Source organism: Triticum dicoccoides, chromosome 1A (genome assembly GCF_002162155.2).
Source record: "Triticum dicoccoides isolate Atlit2015 ecotype Zavitan chromosome 1A, WEW_v2.0, whole genome shotgun sequence".
NCBI classification, from domain to species: Eukaryota; Viridiplantae; Streptophyta; class Magnoliopsida; order Poales; family Poaceae; genus Triticum; species Triticum dicoccoides.
The window spans coordinates 244,362,289-244,373,399 of NC_041380.1; positions in this window are offsets into that span (position 1 = coordinate 244,362,289).

The window sequence follows — 11,111 nt, forward strand, 5'->3', positions numbered from 1 at the left end:
TCGAAATACGCCAACCCAACATTGACCATTGGAGACACCTGTAGTACTCCTTTATAATCACCCAGTTACGTTGTGACGTTTGGTAGTACCCAAAGTGTTCCTCCGGTAAACGGGAGTTGCATAATCTCATAGTCATAGGAACATGTATAAGTCATGAAGAAAGCAATAGCAACATACTAAACGATCGGGTGCTAAGCTAATGGAATGGGTCATGTCAATCAGATCATTCTACTAATGATGTGACCTCGTTAATCAAATAACAACTCATTGTTCATGGTTAGGAAACATAACCATCTTTGATTAACGAGCTAGTCAAGTAGAGGCATACTAGTGACACTCTGTTTGTCTATGTATTCACACATGTATTATGTTTCCGGTAAATACAATTCTAGCATGAATAATAAACATTTATCATGATTATAAGGAAATAAATAATAACTTTATTATTGCCTCTAGGGCATATTTCCTTCACATGAAGAATATGAGTAGAACATTTAAACCTAACCCACTTCCTATGCCTTTGGACTTTGTAAGCACACAATTTATGGGAACAAGAATCAACTAGCATAGGAAGGAAAAACAAGTATAACTTCAAAACTTTAAGCACATAGAGAGAAAAACATGATATTATTGCACTCCTACAAGCATGTATTCCTCCCTCATAATAATTTTCAGTAGCATCATGAATGATTTCAACAATATAACCATCACATAAAGCATTCTTTTCATGATATACAAGCATACCAATTTTTTCTACTCTGCACATAAGCAAAATTTTCTCATTCGGAATAGCGGGATCACTAGTTCCTAGAGTTGACACTCTGCCAAACCCGCTTTAGATGATAGTATTATTCATACTCCAAAATATATAAGTGAAGTTCATGGAGCTTTCTACAATTAATATAAACTAACCAATGTCCAAGCTCAAAATGTATAAGTGAAGCACACGAAGCATTCTACAAAACCATACTCAAAAGATTTAAGTGAAGCACAAAGAGCAATTCTATAAGATCATACTTAAAAGATATAAGTGAAGCACATGAAGCATTCTATAAATCAATGAAGGGATATCTCATACTAGCATGGTTCATAAAGGAAGAACAAAAAAGGACACAAATCATGTGAACGAAACAAAAACCGAGGTATACCGATAATTGTTGAAGAAGAAAGATGGGATGCCAACCGGGGCATCCCCAAGCTTAGATGCTTGAGTATCCATAGAATATTTACTTGGGGTGCCTTGGGAATCCCCAATCTTGAACTCTTGCCTCTCTTTATTCTTCTCACATCGGTAACTCCTCGCTCTTCGAACACTTCATCCACAAAAAACTTCAACAAAAACTTTGTGAGATCCGTTAGTATAATAAAGCAAATCACTACCTTTAGGTACTGTTGCAAACTCATTCCAATTTCATATTATAACTATATCTACTGTATTCCAATTTCACCATGGTTCATACCCCCCGATACTACACATAGATTCATCAAAATAAGCAAACAACACACGAAAAACAGAATCTGTCTAAAACAGGACAGTCTGTAGTAATCTGAAGGTTTAGTAAACTTCTGTAACTCCAAAAATTATGAAATAAATTTGAAAATTTGAAAAATTTATACATAAGTAAATTGAAAAAAGTTTCAGACCCATTTGACTTTTGAGTAAAAAAATTAAAATCACACGCTATAGCCAAAGTTTCTGTTTTTGTTCTGCACATAGTAAACAAGCAATCTAATCATCCTAAAACCAAAGCTCGGCACATTATTTTTATAATACAATGGATATATATAAGGGGATAATTATTGAAAGAGAAACTTCCATGAAAAAATCTACATTGTTTCTGTGAGCATGAACACAAGTGCTCAAGGTCGACCCTCACTTCTTCAACGCATAACTTTCCAATCACTTCTCTTTTTGAAAAACTTTTTAGGCATGAGTGGCAAGTAAATTTTTTTTGGTATTTTCATTCTTTAATTTTTTTGTATGTTTCACCCACAACTAAACAGAAACAAAAAAGGAAAAACAAAATCTACTTAGTGAAGAAAGCAAACAAGCACACACGAGAATATCAACCCCACGCTATTGCTCCCCGGCAACGGCGCCAGAAAAGAGCTTGATAATCCCCAGGTGCAAGGAATCATCGTAGCAATTTCCAAAGGTGGAAGTAATAAGTATGGAGTGTCTAACCCACAAGGAGCTAAAGGTAAGATCAATATTCTCTCAAGCCCTATCTGCCACTAATACGACTCTACGTACACCGAACATTTGCTTCCAACTAGCAACGAGAAATAAAACTAGGTTGTGGGTATGAAGAGGATAACTTTGTATGATATCCGAGAGCTAAAATATAAAAATAGGTGCTGTTATCATGAAGTTAGAATATATTACTAAATATTATAAATAGCGAGTGTGGAATAATGGTGGATTGGTGTGCCGAATTGTCCTAGGCAATCGTTAACAAGACCGGTAATCACTATTGCAGTTTCATATGAGGGAGAGGCATAAGCTAACATACTTTCTCTACTTGGATCATATGCACTTATGATTGGAACTCTAGCAAGCATCCGCAACTACTAAAGATCATTAAGGTAAAATCCAACCATAGCATTAAAGCATCAAGTCCTCTTTATTCCCATACGCAACAACCCCCTTACTCGGGTTTGTGTTTCAGTCACTCACCAACCCACTATAAGCGAATCATGAACGTATTGCAACACCCTATACCGGGAACCCCTCACGCTTGCGCAAAACGGAGGGCACCATAGGACAGAATCAAATTAAAACATACAACTCATACCAATCTAGATCATCAATCAACCCAAAGACAAAAGATATCTACTCAAAACATCATAGGATGGCAACACATCATTGGATCATAATATGTGGCATAAAGCACCATGTTCAAGTAGGGATTACAGCAGGATGCGGGAGAGTGGACCGCGTAAAAGAGATGAGGATGGTGATGATGATGGTGGTGTTGATGAAGACTATCACCGCGGCGATGATTCCCCTCCCGATGGCACTCTGGTGCCACCGAGAGAGAGGATGAGAGGTTCTCCCCCTTGTGCTTCCTCCTCCATGGCCTCCCCCCTAGATGGTGAGAGGTTCTCCCTCTGGTCTTTGGCCTTCATGGTGATGATGGCCCCTCCGAGATCCTCCTCCATGCCCTCCGGTGATGACGGCCTCCTCCGGCAGGGTGCCAGAGAGGGCCTAGATTGGTTTTCGGTGGCTACGGAGACTTCTGGTGGCAGAACTCCTGGTCTAGGTTAATTTTCCGAGGTTTTTGTATTTATAGGAATTTTTGGCGCCGGTCTCACGTCAAGGAGGTGCCCGAGGCGTCCACGAGGTAGGCCCACACGCCTGGGGGGGCCCACCCTCGTGGACGCCCCGGGACTCTCCTGGCCCAACTCTTTTACTCCGAGGTCTTATTTTGGTCCATAAAAATCGTCAAGAATTGGCACATCAACTGGACTCCGTTTGATATTCCTTTTCTGTAGAACTCAAAAACAAGGAAAAAACAGAAACTGGCACTGGGCACTAGGTTAATAGGTTAGTCCCAAAAATCATATAAAAGAGCATATAAATGCATATAAAACATCCAAGGTTGATAATATAATAGCATGAATACTAAATAAATTATAGATATGTTCGAGACATATCAGGAGGCCGATGTCGAAGTCGATGATCTCGGTGCGCCAGTTCTCGCGCGCGCCGAAGGTCATGGGGAGGCGGATCTGCCCTAGGGAGCAGGCGGAGCCTCCACCAACCCCTGAGAAAGGCTTGCTAGGGCGGAGCCACTCGAGTGGTACGTGAAGAAGGCTGAAGGCCTCGACGGAGAGCACGTTGAGGCCGGCGCCGCCGTCAACGAGCGTCTTGGTGATGGACACGTGGCAGATGGTGGGCGTGCAAAGCATTGGGAGTGCACCCGAGCCGATGGTGGAGGCGGGATGATCCCCCGAGTCGAAGGCGAGGTCGGCCTCGGGCGCGGCCCAGCCCAGCAGAGCCCCGGGCGCTTGGAAGCAGCGCCGACCTGGCGAAAGAATGGCATGACATGATGATCGGAGGGTGGTGCTAGCGAGCCACCGAGGAGGGCCGCAATAGCATGGTGCACCGGCACCGTGTAGCGTGCGACGAAGAGGCTGCGCAACTCCTCCCAAGATGCCACCGTGGATCCGGGGAGGTTGAGCATCCAGGCGTGCGGTGCGCCAGTGAGAACCATGGGAAGCCAGTTGGCCATGACCTCGTCGTCACCCCCGGCATTAAGGACGACCTCCTCATACGCTAGCAGGAAAGCCATCGGGTCCGCCGCGCCGACGTAGCACGACGGCATCTCCGGCTTGAACTTGGGTGGCCACTTCGCCTGCCGCAGGGCGGGAGCAAGGGCTCGGAGCCCCCCGAGCATCGCTGTGGGCACCCGCAGATCCAGCCGGCAGGGCGGCGCCGGCCATGGAGAATGGGCATGAAGACGGTGGAGCACGAATCGACGGAAGGAAAACTCTGGCGCACCCCTACCTGGCGCGCCAAATGTCGGATCTCGATTTTCGGCAAAACCCTTAAGGTTAGAACACTGGGGTGTGCACGAAGATCTCCCCCTACCGATCCATGTCCTAGCCTCGCTAAGATCTCAGGGACTAACTCGATGAACTTGCAAACACAGAGGGCACAAGATTTATACTGGTCCAGGCCACCATTGTGGTGTAATACCCTACTCCAGTGTGGTGTGGTGGATTGCCTCTTGGGCTGAGGATGAACAGTACAAGGGGAAGAACATCCTCCTGAGGAGAGGTGTTCTTATGCTCGGTGAACTTGTGGTTGTTCCGGTCTCTCTCGATCCGTTGGGGCCCCTTCCTACTATGGTGGCTAGTCCTATTTATATAGTCCAGCCGTGATACAAGGAAGTAGGCACAACCACCATTATCTGCCAAGAGCACACCTATCGGGCTGCACAGAGTTCTTCTTCTTCCATGGCATCGACGGGGCACACAAGTGATATTATTAGTCGTCATTGTAAGGGAAGAGGACATTTTGTGAAAGAATGCAAATCTCAGCATGTGATGATTGCTACTGAGGATGGTGGGTATGAGTAGGCTAGTGACTGTGATGAGGAGACTTTGGCTCTTATTACACATGAATAACACACTGGAGATGATTCTGATCATGAGACGCAATACATGGCTCCTGAAGATGCTGACAGGTATGAATGTTTAGTTGCTCAACGTGTTTTGAGTGTGCAGGTCACACAAGCTGAGCAAAATCGGAGGCATAATTTGTTGCATACAAAGGGAGTTGTGAAGGAACGTTTTGTTCGCGTCATCATAGATGGACGGAGCTGCAACAACTTGGCTAGTATGGAGATGGTGTAGAAGCTATCTCTCACCACAAGACCACATCCACATCCTTATTATATCCAATGGTTCAACAACAGCGACAAGGTTAAGGTAACACGTACTCTTCGTGTGCATTTTAGTATCTCTACATATGCTGATTATGTTGATTGTGATGTGGTACCTACGCAAGCATGTTCCTTATTACTTGGTAGACCATGGCAATTTGAGAAAAATCATGTACACCGTGGTAGAAATAATCAATATATTCTTGTTCATAAGGATAGCCATATTACTTTGCTTCTTATGACTCCTGATTCGATTTCGAAAGATGATATTAATAGAGCTAATAAATCAAAATAGGAGAAAAATAAGAGTGAAAATCAGATTGTGGCAAAAGAATTTGAGCAACAAATGAAACCTAATAATAAGCCATCTAGTGTTGCTTCTAAAATTAAATTGAAAAGTGCATGTTTACTTGCCACATAATCTGATATTGATGAGCTAGATTTCAGCAAATCTGTTTGCTATGCTTTTGTGTGCAAAGCGGCATTATTTTCATTCAAGGACGTGCCTTCCTCTTTGCCCCCTTCTGTCACTAATATTTTAAAGGAGTTCGCTGACGTCTTTCCACAAGACGTGCCACCGGGATTACCACCTATTCGAGGGATTGAGCATCAAATTGACTTAATTCCCGGTGCATCTCTACCTAACCGTGCACCATACCGTACCAATCCAGAGGGGACGAAGGAGAATATGCTCAAGTACAGGAGCTGCTCGACAAATGTTATATACATGAATCTCTGAGTCCTTGTGATGTTCCTATTATACTAGTGCCTAAAAAGGATGGTACGTCGCGTGTGTGTGTTGATTGTAGAGGCATTAATAATATTACTATTTGTTATCGTCATCCTATTCCTAGGCTAGATGATATGCTTGATGAATTGAGTGGCTCTATAATATTCTCCAAAGTTGATTTGGGTAGTGGATAGCATCAAATTTGTATGAAATTGGGAGATTAATGGAAAACAACATTTAAAACTAAGTTTGGATTATATGAGTGGTTAGTCATGCCTTTTGGGTTAACTAATGCACCAAGTACTTTCATGAGACTAATGAACGAAGTTTTACATGCTTTCATTGGACAATTTGTGGTAGCCTATTTCGATGATATACTGATTTATAGCAAATCTTTGGAAGAACATTTGGAACATTTACATGTTGTTTTTATTGCTCTACGGGATGCACGTTTGTTTGGTAACCTTGGGGAGTGCACCTTTTGCACCGACTGAGTATATTTTCTTGGCTATGTTGTTACTCCACATGGAATTGAAGTCGATAAAGCCAAGATTGAAGCTATTGAGAGTTGGCCGCAGCCCAAAACGGTCACACAAGTGAGGAGTTTTCTTGGCCTCGCTGGATTCTATAGGCGTTTTGTGAGAGATTTCAGCACCATTGTTGCACCTCTTAATGAGCTTACAAAGAAGGATGTGCCTTTTGTTTGGGGTACCGCACAGGAAGAAGCCTTCACAGTATTGAAAGATAAGTTGACACATGCTCCTTTACTCCAACTTCCTGATCTTAATAAAACTTTTGAGCTTGAATGTGATGCTAGTGGAATTTGATTAGAGGTGTGTTATTGCAAGATGGCAAACCTGTTGCATACTTTTCTGAAAAATTGGGTGGGCCTAGTATGAATTATTCTACTTATGATAAAGAATTATTTTCTCTTGTTCGGACTTTAGAGACATGGCACATTATTTATGGCCCAAAGAATTTGTTATACATTCTGATCATGAATCCTTGAAACATATTAAAAGTCAAACTAAACTGAATCATAGACATGCTAAATGGGTTGAATTCATTGAGACTTTCCCTTATGTCATTAAACACAAGAAAGGTAAAGAAAATGTTATTGCTGATGCATTGTCTCATCGTTATACTATGCTTTCACAACTTGACTTCAAAATATTTGGTTTGGAGACCATCAAAGATCAATATGTGCATGATGCTGATTTTAAAGATGTAATGCACAATTGTAAAGAAGGAAGAACATGGAACAAGTTCGTTGTTAATGATGGATTTGTGTTCCGTGCTAACAAGCTATGCATTCCAGCTAGCTCCATTCGTCTTTTGTTGTTGTAGGAGGCGCATGGAGGAGGATTAATGGGAAACTTTGGCATGAAGAAGACGGAGGACGTACTTGCTAAAAACTTCTTTTGGACAAAGATGAGACGGGATGTTGAGCATTTTGTTGCTCGCTGCACTACATGTCAAAAAGCTAAGTCACGACTCAATCCTCATGGTTTATATATGCCTTTGCCTATACCTAGTGTTCCTTGGGAGGATATATCCATGGAGTTTGTTTTAGGTTTACCTCAAACAAATAAGGGGAGGGATAGCATATTTGTTGTCGTGGATAGGTTCTAAAAAATGGCACACTTTATACCATGAAATAAAAGCGATGATGCAGTTAATGTTGCTGATTTGTTCTTTCATGAAATTATTCGCTTGCATGGTGTGCCAAATACTATTGTTTCAGATCGTGATACTAAATTTCTTAGCCACATTTGGAAATGTTTATGGGCTAAGTTGGGGACTAAACTACTTTTTAGTACTACTTGTCGCCCCCAAACTGATGGACAAACTAAAGTAGTCAATAGAACATTGTCTACTATGCTTAGGGCTGTTTTGAAGAATAATAAGAAAATGTGGGAAGAATGCTTGCCTCATATTGAATTTGCTTATAATCGTTCATTGCATTCTACAACTAAGATGTGCCCTTTTGAAATTGTGTATGGTTTCCTACCTCGTGCACCTATTGATTTGTTGCCTTTTCCATCTTCGGAGAAGGTTAATTCTGATGCTAAAGAATATGCTGAATTGATTTTAAAAATGCATGAGTTAACTAAGGAAAACATCGAGCGTATGAATGCTAAATATAAACTTTCTAGAAATAAGGGTAGAAAACATGTTGTGTTTGCACCTGGAGATCTTGTTTGGTTACATTTGCATAAGGATCGATTTCCTAATTTGCGCAAATCAAAGCTAATGCCATGTGCTGATGGTCCTTTTAAGGTGTTAGAGAAAATAAATGACAATGCATATAAACTTAAGCTGCCTGCAGATTTTGGGGTTAGTCCCACTTTTAACATTGCAGATTTGAAGCCTTATTTGGGTGAGGAAGATGAGCTTCTGTCGAGGACAACTTCATTTCAAGAAGGGGAGGATTATGAGGACATCAATACCATTGTTACACCCACAACCCCTACTGCTACATATATTGGACCAATTACTAGAGCTTGTGCACGCCAATTAAATTATCAGGTACTTTCGTTTCTTGGTAATGATTCTAATGTTCATGAGAATATGGTGATGCCTAAATTGGATACATTTGTTTTGCTTACAAATGAAGGGCCTGGCATGGATAAAAGGGCTGAACACTGGAGCAAGACCAAGCATGGAGATGATGGCATGCGCAAGGGGAACAAGAATGGAGTTGCAAGTGATGATTTAAGGACTTTGATGCCACCATAAGGAGTGCATGAAGCCTTGCACGAAATATACAAGATGCCACTTCATAAATTTCGGCCAGAGGCTATTCTAGGTCTTGTGTCACCTTATTATTGGGCCAGGCCCATGTAATTTCGAAATACTTAAGTATAGGCTATTTTTAGAGTCCGTATGTGTGGGGAAACAAGAGTTAGGGTTGGTTTCGGACCCCTCCTACAAGGGCCATGAAATTCCCCCCTCTTCATCCATATATACAGCCCTTAGGGCGTCATTTAGACTTTGGGTTTTGTTTAGATTAATAGTTCGCCATAGCTGCAACTTCGCGTACTTCGTTTGTGTTCAACGACCAGACCAGGACGTTATAGAACCCCACCTTGATCAATAAAGCTTTCCTCTTATATTCGCAATATCCAGATTGCAATATTAGTTTCTTGCTTGTTCTTCGTTTGCCTGCAGGAAAGAGACCTTCGTGGTCAGGTTGATCATGTTCCAGCATGGTCAATAACCTCTCGGAGTTGGTTTAGCGATTGCTAAGGCGCGATGTCTCGCACGTTCATAGTCGGATCGTCAAGGTCGATTCCCATAGAAAACGATAGCCACCATCTCATCGAAACATCGGGACACCGTTGCCTCTATCAGACCGCCCCATAAGGTTGCGGCATATGTACCACACGTACATAACTACGCACTTAAAATACCTTGGGCAGCACCGGAGGCACACTGCAGAAAAAAGTATATAGTACGGCTTGATCCTATCCAGACCTTACATAATTTTTCCCACCACAGGTTCGTTAAAAACCTACCGTCTCTACGGTTGTACATGGGCTCATTTCTAGGTCCCTCCTTTTTGCAAACGACCATCGATTCCTCCTCTCAAAGGATTTCTCACCAAGGAGAAACGACACAGACGTGTTGCAGGGCATCATTGGGATCTTCGAACCGCTACTTTTTGGCCTTGTGTAAACCTTTCCCTTGTGTAAACTCTTGGCATGTAAAATGGCCTCGATGTCTATGGCACTATCTGTAATAACACATCTCGACATATTAATAGGGGTATAAAGGAAGCAGTTGGTTACCACATTTTGTTGAGTACCCATTTATTCTATTATCACATGTATTCCCTACCCACTTCAGACCACCACATGTGCTTTAATCTGGCCTTAACACCGGGGGCTGTACTCGGCCCTGCACATCTCAACTCCGACCACCCGTAGGGAACTCTTCGGCGTCCCGAATATTGCATTATATGCATCGACTCTGAATTATGTCTTTTGTCTATAGTTCGGTTGCGCGGCTCCTGTGCTTACCACCTTACATTCCGCCTGTTCGACTAAGGTAGTAAAGGGAGAACTATTGCGATTGTATTTCCGGTTCGTCCGGTCAAGCACCTCAGTAGAGAAAGCCGAAAACTGACTGTCATGATGGACGAGAGCTGGTCGGTGATTTGGCGACTTAGTCTTATACTACAAATCATTCGTGATTCACTCCGTGTCATACGAGGGGCTGGTCTTCGTCCAGCTGCGTGAAAAGGGTACCATAGTCCGGATAACTGAAGATGCACCAGGGGCTAGTACTTAGCTCCACAGTCAAACTCCTATGGCTAAGTGAAAGTAATAACGCCACATAGTCTGATTGCCCGGTTCACCCCACGGACACCTCCTCTATGGACCAAGACGTTGGATAGACTGTGGTCGCACGTTATGTTGAACACCCCTGTAGCATCTACATGGGGGGCCGAAGCCGACGACTGGCAACTTTCAGCGACATAGCAATAAAACGGCCGCACAGGAGGAAAAAATCGCTTGAAACAAAAGGCGTGAACATAGATATATAACAAGCATGGGTTCATAACATAGTTTTTACAACCCGAACACATCTACTCAAATATCACGTCCTTAGAACATTGGCCCTCTACTATTCGGGCCCCTTCTAGGACATCATTGAAGTACCTCTCCGGCTGTCGATGATCTTTGCCTTCGGGCCGGCCCGTGGTTGCCACTTTGGTGGCCTTCATTTTCACCCACTACATCTTCACGCGGGCGAAGGCCATCCGGGCACCTTCTATGCAGGTCGAACGCTTCACAGCATCAATCCGAGGCCGTGCGTCGACGAGCCGCTTCACCAAACCGAAGTAGCTGCTGGGAATGGGCTCGGTCAGACAGAGCTGGACTATCAGATCCTTCATAGTGAAGCCTGCCACCCTATGCAGCTCCGATAGCTTCTTCAGCTGGTCGTTTAGAGACATCGGGAGTTCCCGGTGCAAGATATTGCGACCA